Source organism: Vulpes lagopus, chromosome 6, assembly GCF_018345385.1.
Source record: "Vulpes lagopus strain Blue_001 chromosome 6, ASM1834538v1, whole genome shotgun sequence".
Taxonomy (NCBI): domain Eukaryota; kingdom Metazoa; phylum Chordata; class Mammalia; order Carnivora; family Canidae; genus Vulpes; species Vulpes lagopus.
In genome coordinates this window covers 39449878-39462664 of record NC_054829.1, presented here as the reverse complement: position 1 = coordinate 39462664, position 12787 = coordinate 39449878, and the positions used below count along the sequence as shown (strand labels likewise).

The window sequence follows — 12787 nt, the reverse complement described above, 5'->3', positions numbered from 1 at the left end:
AGTGATGTGTAATGTAGATAAAGAGAAAGAATAAGCAATGCAGTACTCTTTAGAGTACTCTTTAATAAAAGAGGAGGGTTTTTAAAATTTGTTTGTTTGGTTGTTGTTGTTTTTTTTTTTTTTTTTTGTCTGCTTGCTTTATGCCAGAGGAAAGGAAAATAATAAAGGCAGAGGAAGGAATGAACATAACTGGCAAGTAAGAGCAAGAAAATATGAAATGGAAAAACAAGGTACTTAGGAATGAAATACCTTGAGGTGGTGAAAGAAGAAATAAACAAGGGGTAAAGGGCTCTTAAAATGCATACTACTGAAAATTTGGATGAGGGGAAAACTAGATTTCTCCAGGTTGGCAGGGAGGTGTGAGTGTGTGATGTGTACAGAGAGACAGCCAAAGCCAAGTGATTTAGCATAAGGCTGGCTTAAAAAGTTTAATAGCCCTCATGTAACATGGTAAGTTTGTGTTTTGAATTTTCACTCAAGGACATCTTTGTACAGAAGAACAGCGTGGTTTGATTTTGTGCCCAGCTGACTGGAATGAGTGTGAGGCAGGTGGCCAAAAGGGAGACTGTGGGGTTGTGTTGAGGTGTCAGTAAACAGGCAGGGGAAGTGCTGGCTCTCAACAACAGACCCTTTTTAGGGTCCCAATGACTGGATGAGTTTACTGTTACTCACATACACACAAATGGATGGGAACTAAATCATAGCCCTCCATCCACCAATACACGTCATGCCAATGGGATAGTTGCCAGCATGGGGTGAGTTAGGGACATGGTAACTTCTTCAGGAAGCCGCGTGACTGTAGCTAGTAAGGGATGTCAGTCAGCATTAGAGAAAGGTGGAGAGGGATTCTGGTTCTTTTCTGCTCCCCGTCAGCCAATGTCAATGAAGTATCCCAAGGCACAATGCGGAAGAAGGAGAGTCTGGCAATATGTGAAAGAGGGAGTCCTTGACCCTATGATAAAGTATTGGTAAGGCTCTACTTTTTCTGAATCTTTCCTTGTCATCTGCAGGAAAATGTCATGCCTCTCCAGAATGTCATGAGGTGAATTAATATCAGTTCTGAGACATTTTAACATTAGATCAAGATGGGAACTTAGAAATCACGTAGACCAAATGCCTTCGTTTTGTAGGCAAGAACTGAGGCCAAGGCAGTCAAGCAACTTGCTTAGGGATGCAGTTACTTCATAACTAATCTGGGAGTAGAATAAGGTCTCCTGAGTCCCAAGATGGGGCTCAAAACATTTGGAAGCTTATACTGCTATCTTCTATTTTAAATTCCAGAGATACAGTTACCTATACTCTTATTTTCTGTATTGGTGACCTTTTTGGCCTTCAGAGCTAAGGCAAGGATATTCAATGATAAATGTTTTTTTTGTTTGTTTGTTTGTTTTCAGGATAAATGTTTTAACAGCTGGTAATTCTGAGCCTGACTTTCCATTTTACTGAAAGGGATAAACTTTACACCTATCCACATTTTAACTTTTGGTTTTCCTCATTTTTATTCACCTGGAAATTTCAGTAAACTTAGCACTCTTTACTGTTGTAGATATTTGTTGGTGTCTTGGAAAGAATATGGTTGGGTATTAGAGTCACACAAATGGCTCCAAATGGCTCAAATCCTGCCTCTAGCACTTACCTGCCTGGTAACTCTGGGCAAGTTTCTTAACTGCTCTGAGTCACAGTTTTCTTTATAATAGTATATTAGGATTCTCCAGAGAAACAGAACTTACTGGATCTCTCTCCCTATATATGGAGATTTATCATGAGGAATTGATTTACAAGCTTATGGCAGCTGACAAGTCCCACAACTTGCTGTCTGCAAGCTGGAGACCCAGGAGAGCCAGTGGTGTAATTCAGTCTGACTACAGAGGCCTGAAAACCAGGGGGAACTGGTGGTGTAAATTTTAGGCCAAGGACTGGAAGAGCTGAGATGTCCCAACTTAATCAGTGAGGGAGGAGGAGAAAAGGGGCATATTCTTTCTTACCCTGCTTTCATATTTTTCTGGGCACCGAGCAGATTAGACAATGCCTACCCACATTGGGGAGGGCCATCCATTTTACTGAATCCACCAATTCAATTGCTAATCTCATCACCCACAGGCCCACCTAGAAATAATGTTTAATCTGGGCACCCCATGGCTGGGCTAGTTGACACATCATATTCACCATCATAAATAGATTCTACTTACCTATCTTATCGAGTTGTTTGGTAACTACTAGAAATAATGTTTAAAAGTCCTTAGAAAAGGATCTGGAATATAATAGGAGCTCAATAAATGTTAGCTATCACTATCAACTAATCCTCATTGAGTACCTCTAACTGAAAGAAGTGTGATAATTCATTGAGAGCTCAACCCACAGTTAGATATAAAATATTCCTCAGTTGTTTTTTTTTTTTTACTTTACTGATCTCCCAGTGTTTACATTTATAGCTAGCAAAGCCAATAATTAATAGCCTATTATCTCCATCTAAAAACTGAAGGTGAACCTCTGAGTGCAGGTAATTTTTTAAATACTCAAAACCACATCCTATGGTGCCTTAGCTACCCTTCTCTCCCATAGTTCATCTAGGTTGTCATGCTTGCCTTCTTCCTCTGGCTCCCACACTAGCTCAGGTGGCTGCTCTTCCATCAGGTTTACCAGTTGAACTTGAGTTGCAGTACTTTTCCAAGGAGGACAATGGTAGTAAGGCTCTTCTTTTCCTGGGTCATTTATTGTTTTGTTGCCTTTCTATAGAGACATTCTCCTTGCTTTTAAACTTCAGTTCCTCAATTCCATGGGGAGTTTCCTGTTGGTCCTGATGTGGGTAGGCTGACAAGTCTAGCAGATAGGGTAAAGCTACAGAAGCAGCTGCTTTTACAAAGAAAAAGGGCAGAGGTGATCTACTTGCCTGCTTTTATTATTTTTTTTTTAAGAAAGAACAATTCATTTTCACTATTTTGCATAAAGTGGATAGTTTAGGCTTCATCCATATTGATAAGTGGTAAAGGGCTGTTCATGAAGGACAACTGGGAAATGACTCTTTGTGACTGAAATAGGAAGAGACATGCTAATGTGATATTGAGCGGAATGTGGATTTCCATTTTGTCCCATGATTGGTCTCTCTGTCCAGAGAGATGCACAAACACAGCTCTAGGAAATTGATGAATGGCAGCATTAGTATTCAGTGGAAAACCCTGATCTGCTGGTCTTGGAATAATGGTGTGAAAAGGGATATAGAATAAATAATTAGAATTTAATCTAATATTAGCAGCTATGGACGGACTTTCCTTGCAGTGGATTTAGGGATGCTTCAATCTTCAGTACCATCAACAGGCAATTGAACTACACACACACATCAGATGTGAGGTCATAGCTGGTATGCCATTCAGTATTTTTAGGACAGGAAATAAAGGATTTGCAGAGGGCAGAAATAAATAAGCCACATTTTTCCTTGTTTGTGTTATGTTGGACAGGGAGACTGTATATTTGTAAAATGATTCTTTCACTGTATATTTCTTAATATCTTCATGTATGCAGAGGAAATGCTACATGCCATTCCCTTTCAAATTTTATACCATTGCCTTCAAAACTTAGGGTGAAGTGCCCTTCAACCCTCTCAGGGTGAGTAAACGCCCTACTGACTCTGGGGTGTTAATGTATCAAGAGAGAATCTCATCTGTTCACTGAAGGCCAGCAGCCCCAACTTGATGCTATCTTACCCATCATCAAAAGCTTGATTCTAACAGAGAGTTGAGAAATAGGTATTTAAATTTCAGAAGCAATTCAATTTAATATCCTAATATGACATTTAGGACTTAAGGGAGTATATGGATTGCTTATGGGAGACATGAAGCAAAAGTATGAGACCCTGAAAATCTCCACACTCAGAGCAGAGCACAAGCAGTGGATCTCAGGGTTTTGTTTACTTGCACCATAGCATCAGGCACTCAGCATGCTTGAGAACACAGGCTGAGTTGTGACTAGCATCCACTGTAACTGATTTATGTTTAAATGGAGCCATACAAACTGTGGTAATCACAAGTCAATTCAGCAAGGATTAAAAAAAATAGTTAACTCTCCAGACATCTTGTCTCACAAAATATAATCAGCGTTGCAATGGTTTTTTGTTTTGCCTATTGTATTGATTGTACCAGTCTGATGTATTCCTGGAAAACTCGTTGATCCATTACTCAAGCAGGTTCCTGCTAGCCTTGATTAATTTGTTCTTTTCTAGCCACATTCCACTGTTGCTTGCTTATAGAGCTTTTGGAAAGCCTGCTTGGTGGGTGGTGAATCATCAAAACTCCAAGCCATCCATCTTTTACTTGCAGAAGGCAGAAGATACCCTCAGATAATCTTCTCTTCAACCTCCAGATTTTAGGGGAGATAAGCCTGAAGATAGCTCTTACTGGTATCATCTGGAGCTGATTTTGGCACCCTCGAGGAGCTAGGGATGGGAAATATGACCCAGCACACCTGAGTGAAGCTTGTTTCTCAGGCACTGCTTTGGAACAGGCCATGGAAATACAAAATTCCATTTATGAGTCTGCAGCTTAGCAATATCTCATGTCCAAAAGGGAAGCTAGAGTGATTCTTTTCCTGGCTAGAAAAAAATGATTTATGTCATGGCAGAAAAAGTTAAAATGGCCCCCAGTGAATAAAAATGGTCCCCAGTGTAAAACCTAATATCCCCCTGTTAAGATAACCAAAATGCCTCTCTGCCCTTTTCTCTTTTGAGCAGGGGCAGTGGTTTTGGTTAAGCAAAGATGAGATTCTTGTTTGGTGGATGAGCTGGGGAGGAGGGGTGGTTTTGTGGGATAAGTAGAGACTCTAGGGAACCCTGGCTATATATATTTATTGCATGTGTGTGCGCACTCAGAAGGAATATTAAGATGGAGAGGACAGAGCTGATAGGCAGGACTGCTCTTCTCATCCCATCCCCAGAAAGGGTGAAGAGATCCCAGGATGATTATGCATCTTATCCAAAGGCACCAAAGCCTATGTCAAGACTTATGCAGGTATAATGGTGCCATTGGATCACGCTCTGTGCCCAGGACACTGCAACCTTGATATGGCCTCACCATTGGGTTTAAACAAGACTGATGCAAAGTTAGACAGCTCTCCTGGAAGTGTTGAATTTAGCAGTTTCTGAGACTCCTGTCCTGATTAAGTCCCTTGTTTAGAATTTGTCATGAGGGATCTTGTTGGAAGTCTCTCTTTGTCTTTCTGTCTCTCTCTCTTTCTTCTCTTTGTGGCAAGTCATATAATCCAGAGGAGTAATTTGTATAGTTATTCACCTCTTCTCCTGGAAGAGGGATAGGGGAAATAGCCAGAGGTGTTTTAGACTTATCTGGGTATTTATAATAAGGTATCAATCCAAGATTGAGTGCCACTATATATATAAGTGGATTCCTTAGATGAGATCTCAGGAAGATTGGTAAGAATGTAGTCTGATTTGCTGCATTTGACTTCCTCAGAGAAGTGGCTTACATCATAAATGACAAGGACTCCTGTAGTTCACACTGAGGTTACTGTGTCAACTGAGTTTGCAAATAGAATTCTAGGAGGCAGTTATCATTGCATTGTAGTGGCTATGGTCCAAGAATTTCATAGCTCCAGCAGTTCATTATGCTCATAGCATCTTGATGAGCAGGTAAGCACATAAGAATGTCCTTGTTTTGCAGATGAAATAAAGGCAGAGAAAGATGTTCTTAAGACTAAGAAACCTGGATTTGTGCCCATTTCTTATTAATCACAGATTCCGGAAAGCTCACTTTTCTGACAGGGCTTCTTTGCTCCAAAATAGCAAGTATTGCCACTGGTAATATGGATTGCTAATGGTGCTCATGTTATTCACATGGGGATTAACTGAGAGAAGATCTCAGGTTTCTGAACAGAAAGTTGGCTTCTATGTAGCAGAGACTAATTATATTCAGTGTAGAAGTGGAAAGAGTGCAAGAATTTCTATTTTTGGCACTAAACTGGTACAAGAAATAAAGTCAGGTCAGTTGGTCATTTTTCACACAGCAGACAACAGACTAAACAGTTCTAAATCAGGCAGTTATTTTAGTAATGATAATTTTGGTTTTCCTTGAGTGATTTGAAAATGCTTCATAAAACAGGACTATTTCTTCATAACCAATTTCCTCCATTCACCTATTGGAGTGTTCATGAATTTACTACCTTCTGGAATGGGTGTGAGCAGAGGGGAGGCTCTGATGAGCAGTTCTAGATGACTTGGGTCCTGGGCAAGCCTTTCTCAGAGGAGGAACTCCACAGCCACCTCCTCTCTCCTTGCTGGGTTAGCTTACCCTGCTCTTACTCTGCTAGGTTTTGCCAACCAGGCCAACCATAAGCCGACCTCCTTGAATCTTGGGTAGCCACAGTGGCTCAGAAGGCAAATACAGAAGCTAATTTTATTTGCTACAACAAGCAAGAAGACTGGGGTTTATTGAACAATAATTGAGATCTATTAAACTTGCTTTGGCATTGCCCAAGACCAACAAAATAAACGTAATAAATGATGGAGAGTGACCCATTTTCTACTTTGCTGTGTTGGAGGCTGACAAAATTGCTATTTGCAAAATTGCAGCTGAATAAGAGATCATGACTACTGGGACCCCCCCCCCATGTGAAATATTATCTTGAATGGAAGCTTGATTGTATTATGAAGAATGAAATCTGAGTGTGCCAGAGAGAGAAGCAGTGGGGAAGCCACCTACAGTAGTTTTTAACCTGTCCTACTACTGCAAAGATGTTATTGTTAGATTTATATTCAACACAAAGGTGCAGTGGATATTTGTGGAGTTATCACTTGCTTTTTTTTTTTTTTTAAAGATTTTTTTTTTTTATTTATTCATGAGAGACACAGAGAGAGAGAGAGAGAGAGAGAGGCAGAGACACAGGCAGAGGAGAAGCAGGCTCCATGCAGGGAGCCCGACTTGGGACTCGATCCCGGGTCTCCAGGACCATGCCCTGAGCTGAAGGCAGGCGCTAAACCACTGAGTCACCCAGGCGTCCCTATATTTATTTTATGTGTTATCGTCATTTGTGCATGCATGACATATATATATATATATATATTTTTATTGCATGTGTGTGCGCACTCAAGCCAGGGGTGCCAGAAGGTGCAGGGGGAGAGGAAGAGAGAGAATCTTTAAGCAGGTTCCATGCCCAGCATGGAGCCCGAGGTGGGGCTCAATCCCCAAACCTAAGATCTTGACCTGAGCCAAAATCAAGAATCAGAGGTTTGACTGAGCCACCTAGGGACCCCTGCATGACCCCACTCCCCGCCTTTTAAGAAAGGTTTTATTGATTTATTTATTTGACAGAGAGAAAGCAAGAGTGGGAGGAGGAGCAGCAGGAGAGAAACATGCAGACTCTGGACTGAGCAGGGAGCCCCACACAGGGCTCCATCCCATGACCCCAAGATCAGGACCTGAGCTGGAATCAAGAGGCAAACGCTTAACTGACATCACCCAGGCACCCCTTCATGACTCTTTTAAAAATTAATTGAAAAAAAATTAATTGATACCATGAACTCCTGTGAAAATTTCAGCCCCGGGAAGACCAGAACATGATCAACAACTTACATCAACCCAACTTCTTCTCTTTATTCTGTCTTCTTCCCTCATCCCCAGAGGCGTTTCTTACTCACTTGATTTTTCTTTTGGTTTATGACACTGTATTATTTAGTTTTATTTATTTTAAAATTGTATATAAAGGGTACCATACTATATGAAGTCTTTTAGACCTTGCTATATTCCTTCAACATTAAGAAACTAAAATTTTTCTATGTTGTTGAATATAGCTATAGTCAATTTTCTCTATAATATTTTATTACATTGATACATTACCATTTATTTATTTCTCCTACTGTTGACAGTTTTTTAGTATTACACTGTTCAAGAATGTTCATAACATTCTTTCCTGATATATATGGGTATTTCTCTTGAGGATATATCTAGGAATGGAACACAGGGCAGAAAAATGGTCAACTTTAAAAGATAATGCCAGTTGGTCTTCTGGGAGTTGTATTTTTTACTTAAGGACAAGTCTAGTTTAATTCTTCACATGGCATGAAGCAGATCTGTTCTTTCTGAGATCTCATGAGACTTGTGAATAATCTTGAGGGTGAGTGTTCAGTGGGTTATGGTGGTGGGCAAATACGGCAATATGGAAATTTTGGCAACATTTTCAAAGAGGTCTTGTCAGACAGATGTTTTCAGAGTTTAAATGAGTCAGAGAGTTGTTTACCTTTGGACCAAAGCCAATGTCTTCTGGAGCTGGTGAGGAGTGATTTAGATGGAGAAGGATCAGTAGAGCATCTGCCACAGAAGTGCCAGCAAAACAAGGGTTGGAATTGTGATGGGGTGGAGTTAGAAACAAGGTCTCCTGCAAACTTGATCACTACAACTGGCTCCTCTTGCCATGTAGTTAAATCTACTTTTGACTCACAGGGCCACTCACAGATTTATCATCTGCTTTCATCAAAATTCCAGAGACTATCAATGCTGCTGTTTTCATAGCCTGCCACAGACAGAGTAACATGGGGGAATATTGCAGGTTTGTCTCCAATTTTGCTTGTGGAATGGTTAGAAAATATTTGAGTTAGTAAGGAGAATATATTGTTCTATCGCAACCTCCTTTTTGATAGGTATGGAGACACCAATCTGTGGGGGTACTTTTGATCTTTTTTCAAATTTCCATGGACCACTGGCCAATGGTCTGTATATTTCCTGTCAAACCAAAGAAACCAGATTTCTTACTTGTCACTATGCTTTCTTCTCATACAATAGACATCTTCCAGTGGCTCATGGAAATTTGAAATAAAGGCATGCTACTGCATTTCTCGACTGCTAGGTTGGAGTGAAATTCGAATTAATAGGGAATATGGGATGGCTGGCTTTGACTCTTTCCAGGGGTCTGTAAGGTCTAAGACACGTCACTTATTGGTTTTGAGGATTAGGGTTAGATATAGTCATGTTTGAAGACAAAGGAACTAAAGTGTGACTACTGATTTTTCCAGCTGTAAGAGTCTCTGTATGATCTGTTTTGTTAACCTCCCTCAGGCCAAGGAACTGTTTATAGGTCTCCTCTTCCCTCCTCCATGCCTTCTTCCCTCTCCCATGCCTTCTTCCTCCCTTCTTATCTTTTCTTCTCACTCTCCTTCCTTGCTTCTTCTGGCAGCTATTGAAGAAGCCAGAAGAAAACTAAGCTAAGACAGTCATCAATTTGGACAGTATTCTGTTCATACTTATTTGGGATGTGTTCTGTGGTCTATGCGGGCCTACTCAAAGCAAGAGGAAATAGAATAGTGAGCCCAAACATTGTAATAAATGATGGGCCTTTTACCCATACTTTGTTGGCATATAGGGTGGGGGTAAGATTAAAAGCTGTGTGACTTAGCAAATGGAAAAAGGTAGATGACTAATTTTCTCTGTGCTTCAGGCCAATAGTAGTATTAGCCAACCTATAGCCACTGCCATGTCAGTCTCCCTTTCCTCATTCTAGTCACACCATCTCACATGCACAGTCTAATTAAATGGTCACAGAAGTCTTATAAGGAAAATAGAATTATTGTGGCCATTTTTCAGGTAAGGAAACCAAGGCTTAGAAAGGTTATATACCAGGGTGCCTAGGTAGCTCAGTCAGTTAAGCATGCAACTTCTCATTTCAGCTTAGGTCATGATCTCAGGGTTGTGGTATTGAGCCCTGAGTTGTGCTCTATGCTCAGCAGGGAGTCTGCTTGAGATTCTCTCTCTCCCTCAACCTCTCCCCACCACTCACATGGGCACATGTGCACACACACTCTCTAAAATAAATAAATCTTCAGAAAAAAAGAAAAAAAATCTTGCTTAAAGTTATATATTTAGATAGAGAAGGGGCTAACTTTAACCAAAATCCTGGCTTGGCAAACATCCCTCAGAGTGGCTTGTGTTATTAGAAAGAACAGGGACCTACAACTAGCTGATGAAGAATGAAACTGCTGATCCTTCATGATTACCATTGAACTACCAAAGGCTGGGAGTGTAAAGCTACAGCTTTTGCCACTGGCAGCTAAGGCCCACTCTGATCTTAAGACTGGAACTCAAGCCACAGTGACCTGCTTCAGTGTATTCATTAATTCAAATCAGGAATACTTTGTTTTGCTCCATAAAACAAGTCCATTAAATTATGAGCATAGTTGTTCCACCTAAACAATCGGAAGTCATGCCTATTTCACATTAGAACACATACTATGTCTTGAGGGCAAAAAAAAAAAAAAAAAGGCCTCTTATAAGCTAAATCTATGAAAGGATGTGATATTTTAATGAAAACCTTAGTAAACACACAATTATTGTGAATCCAGTGTTTATTCTAAGCTCAGAGTATGGCCCACACTCATTGGAGTTTTATTAATACTTCCAGCCAAACGCTGTGAATCAAGGAGTGTTCTTGGCAAGGTCTAGGCTCAATTACAGTTGTAGGCAACAGTAGAAAACATGGTTCCAAGCAAAAGGCAGGAGTGAAAGAGTGCTGCTGCTGGCAGATTTGGCAGGCAGTGGCAAGGCACTTTTAGAAACTTTGCTGAATGGGTTCCATGTTGTCCCAAGTTTCACAAGGGAAGCTCAGAAAACTGAAGAAAGGGCCCTACTTGATCAGTCCACTGTGTGACTTCTGAGGATAGATCATGAAAAGTTTCATGAAAGAGCCCCCTACCTATGTTACTAGTTCTGATTTTTCTACTAACTGTTACTGCTTAACAGAATAACCTTCCTTGTGCTGATTTAACCAACAAAAGTAAATTCAATGAGATCTTACATTATTAAGGTAGAAGAAATAGAAGATAGAGATTCTTACAACAAAATGTTACTACATGTAAGAGTGAGGAGGCCAGATGCTCTGTGTTTTAATTACACATTTTAAAAGATCTCAATCTTGAAATTTTCTTCCAAGGCAATTGTTACTCAATTTCTAATACATCTTTAAACTCTTTCTTCACTTGTCCTTCCCAGAAGCAGTATTTAATTTACAAACATACTTTCTTCTAAAATATTATTTGTAGGGGTACCTGAGTGGCTCAGTGGTTGAGCATCTGCCTTTGGCTCAGGTCATGATCCTGGGTTCCTGGGATGGAGTCCCTCATGGAGCTTCCTCCAGGAAGCCTGCTTCTCCCTCTGCCTATGTCTCTGCCTCTCTCTCTGTGTCTCTCATGAATAAATAAATAACATATTAAAATAAATAAAATATTTTAAAAAAATTTTTGTAAACTGAAAGTTGGGAACTAATAATACATACCTATAGAATGTGATAGATATAAGGTAGAACCTCAATCAATTGTTAATACAGTAACATTTATCCTAATAATATCATTATTTCTATAGGAAAATTAGTTTCTCATTCTAATTCTAAATAAAATCTCCATCTAATTAACCAACTCCTCTGGGTTTTTTGTTATTCCAATCAGAAGTTACAGGACAATTCAAAATGAAAACTAGCAGGTGTTTGTATGGAATGCAATAGATGTCACGAGTGGCATGAAGACATTAGGCCAGGGCTTATGGGAGAGGTGCTTTGGAGAATGGTTAGCATTTAAACTAGTGAAGGGAAAATGTGAAAGCATTTCAGGCAAAATGAGCAAAAACGTGGAAATAGAAAATCATGGATAGGAAACAGGGTATGTTAATGGGGAAGCTCTGGTGAAATCAAAAACTTGTTTTGAAGAGTAGAAGACCATACTTGGGGTACTTCAGCATTTCGACTTCTTTGAATGAAGAATTTGGAATTTAAGAATGGAAGATGTTTAACAAATATTTGTTGAATGAATGTCTTATTTATTCTATATTTTGGTCTCTATCTTTCTTTCCCTGTGGTTTATTTTATCTCATCCTCTTCTGTTTTTTGTTTTTTGTTTTTTTTTTCTTCCCAGGCCTCTTGAGCCTTCTAGTCACTTCCTCCTTTTCCCAGCTTACATAAGACTTTCTCTATCTTCCTACGCAAAGGAGTGGAAAAATCTTACTCTTTTTTTTTTTAATTTTTAAAAAGATTTTATTTATTCATTCATGAGAGAGAGAGAGAGAGAGGCAGAGACACAGGCGGCAGAGGGAAAAACAGGCTCTATGCAGGGAGCCCCACGTGGGACTCAATCCTGGGTCCCCAGGATCAGGCCCTGGGCCGGAGGTGGCACTAAACCGATGAGCCACCGGGGCTGCCCAGAATCTTAGTTATTCTTAATGAGATCCAGTTGTTTTTTGGAAATCTTGCTAATGAGGCTGTAATGCCTCATGTCTCCATGTTCCGGCCCTTCATTTCTATTATGAGTCTGCTATTCTCCCTACTGTAGATTTGGACCCCAGAAGAGAGAGCTCTTGAAATCATGGCAAACTGCTCACCCATCCGGACTCCCCTACCCTCTGCAGATCCCCAGCAGCCCAGAGCTCTGTGGCTTTGCTCACATGGCAGGTTGTGGTTGAGCAAAGCTCAGACTAGAAATCAGAGGGATGAGTACCCCTACCTTTTGATTCTGCCCAGGACGTTAGCAGTGGAGAATGTGCAGGAACTCTAGAAAGAAAGGTCTTCCCCAGATATCACCATTTGCCTCTCGCTCCTACCCTTCTACTTCTTTCAGTTTTTCTGGCTCAGATGCCTACACTTTGCTTTATTGCTGCCTCCAAATATTCTTACTTTCCATAGAGTCCCTCAGCCAATGGACTTTCTTTCTTTCTTTCTTTCTTTCTTTCTTTCTTTCTTTCTTTCTTTCTTTCTTTTCTTTTTCTTTCTTTTCTTTCCTTCCTTCCTTCCTTGATTTTATTTATTTATTTGA

General features: G+C 40.2%; 1 long non-coding RNA gene across 2 annotated transcripts in view; it reads left to right on the top strand.

The window, feature by feature from the left end:
• Positions 1-922: 922 nt before the first annotated feature.
• The window catches only part of LOC121493919, a 100472-nt gene continuing 88607 nt past the window's right edge, over positions 923-12787 (top strand). For both annotated transcript variants that reach the window (XR_005988584.1, XR_005988585.1), the window contains exon 1: positions 923-968. This is a non-coding gene — a long non-coding RNA (uncharacterized LOC121493919). The remainder of the gene's footprint in view (positions 969-12787) is intronic.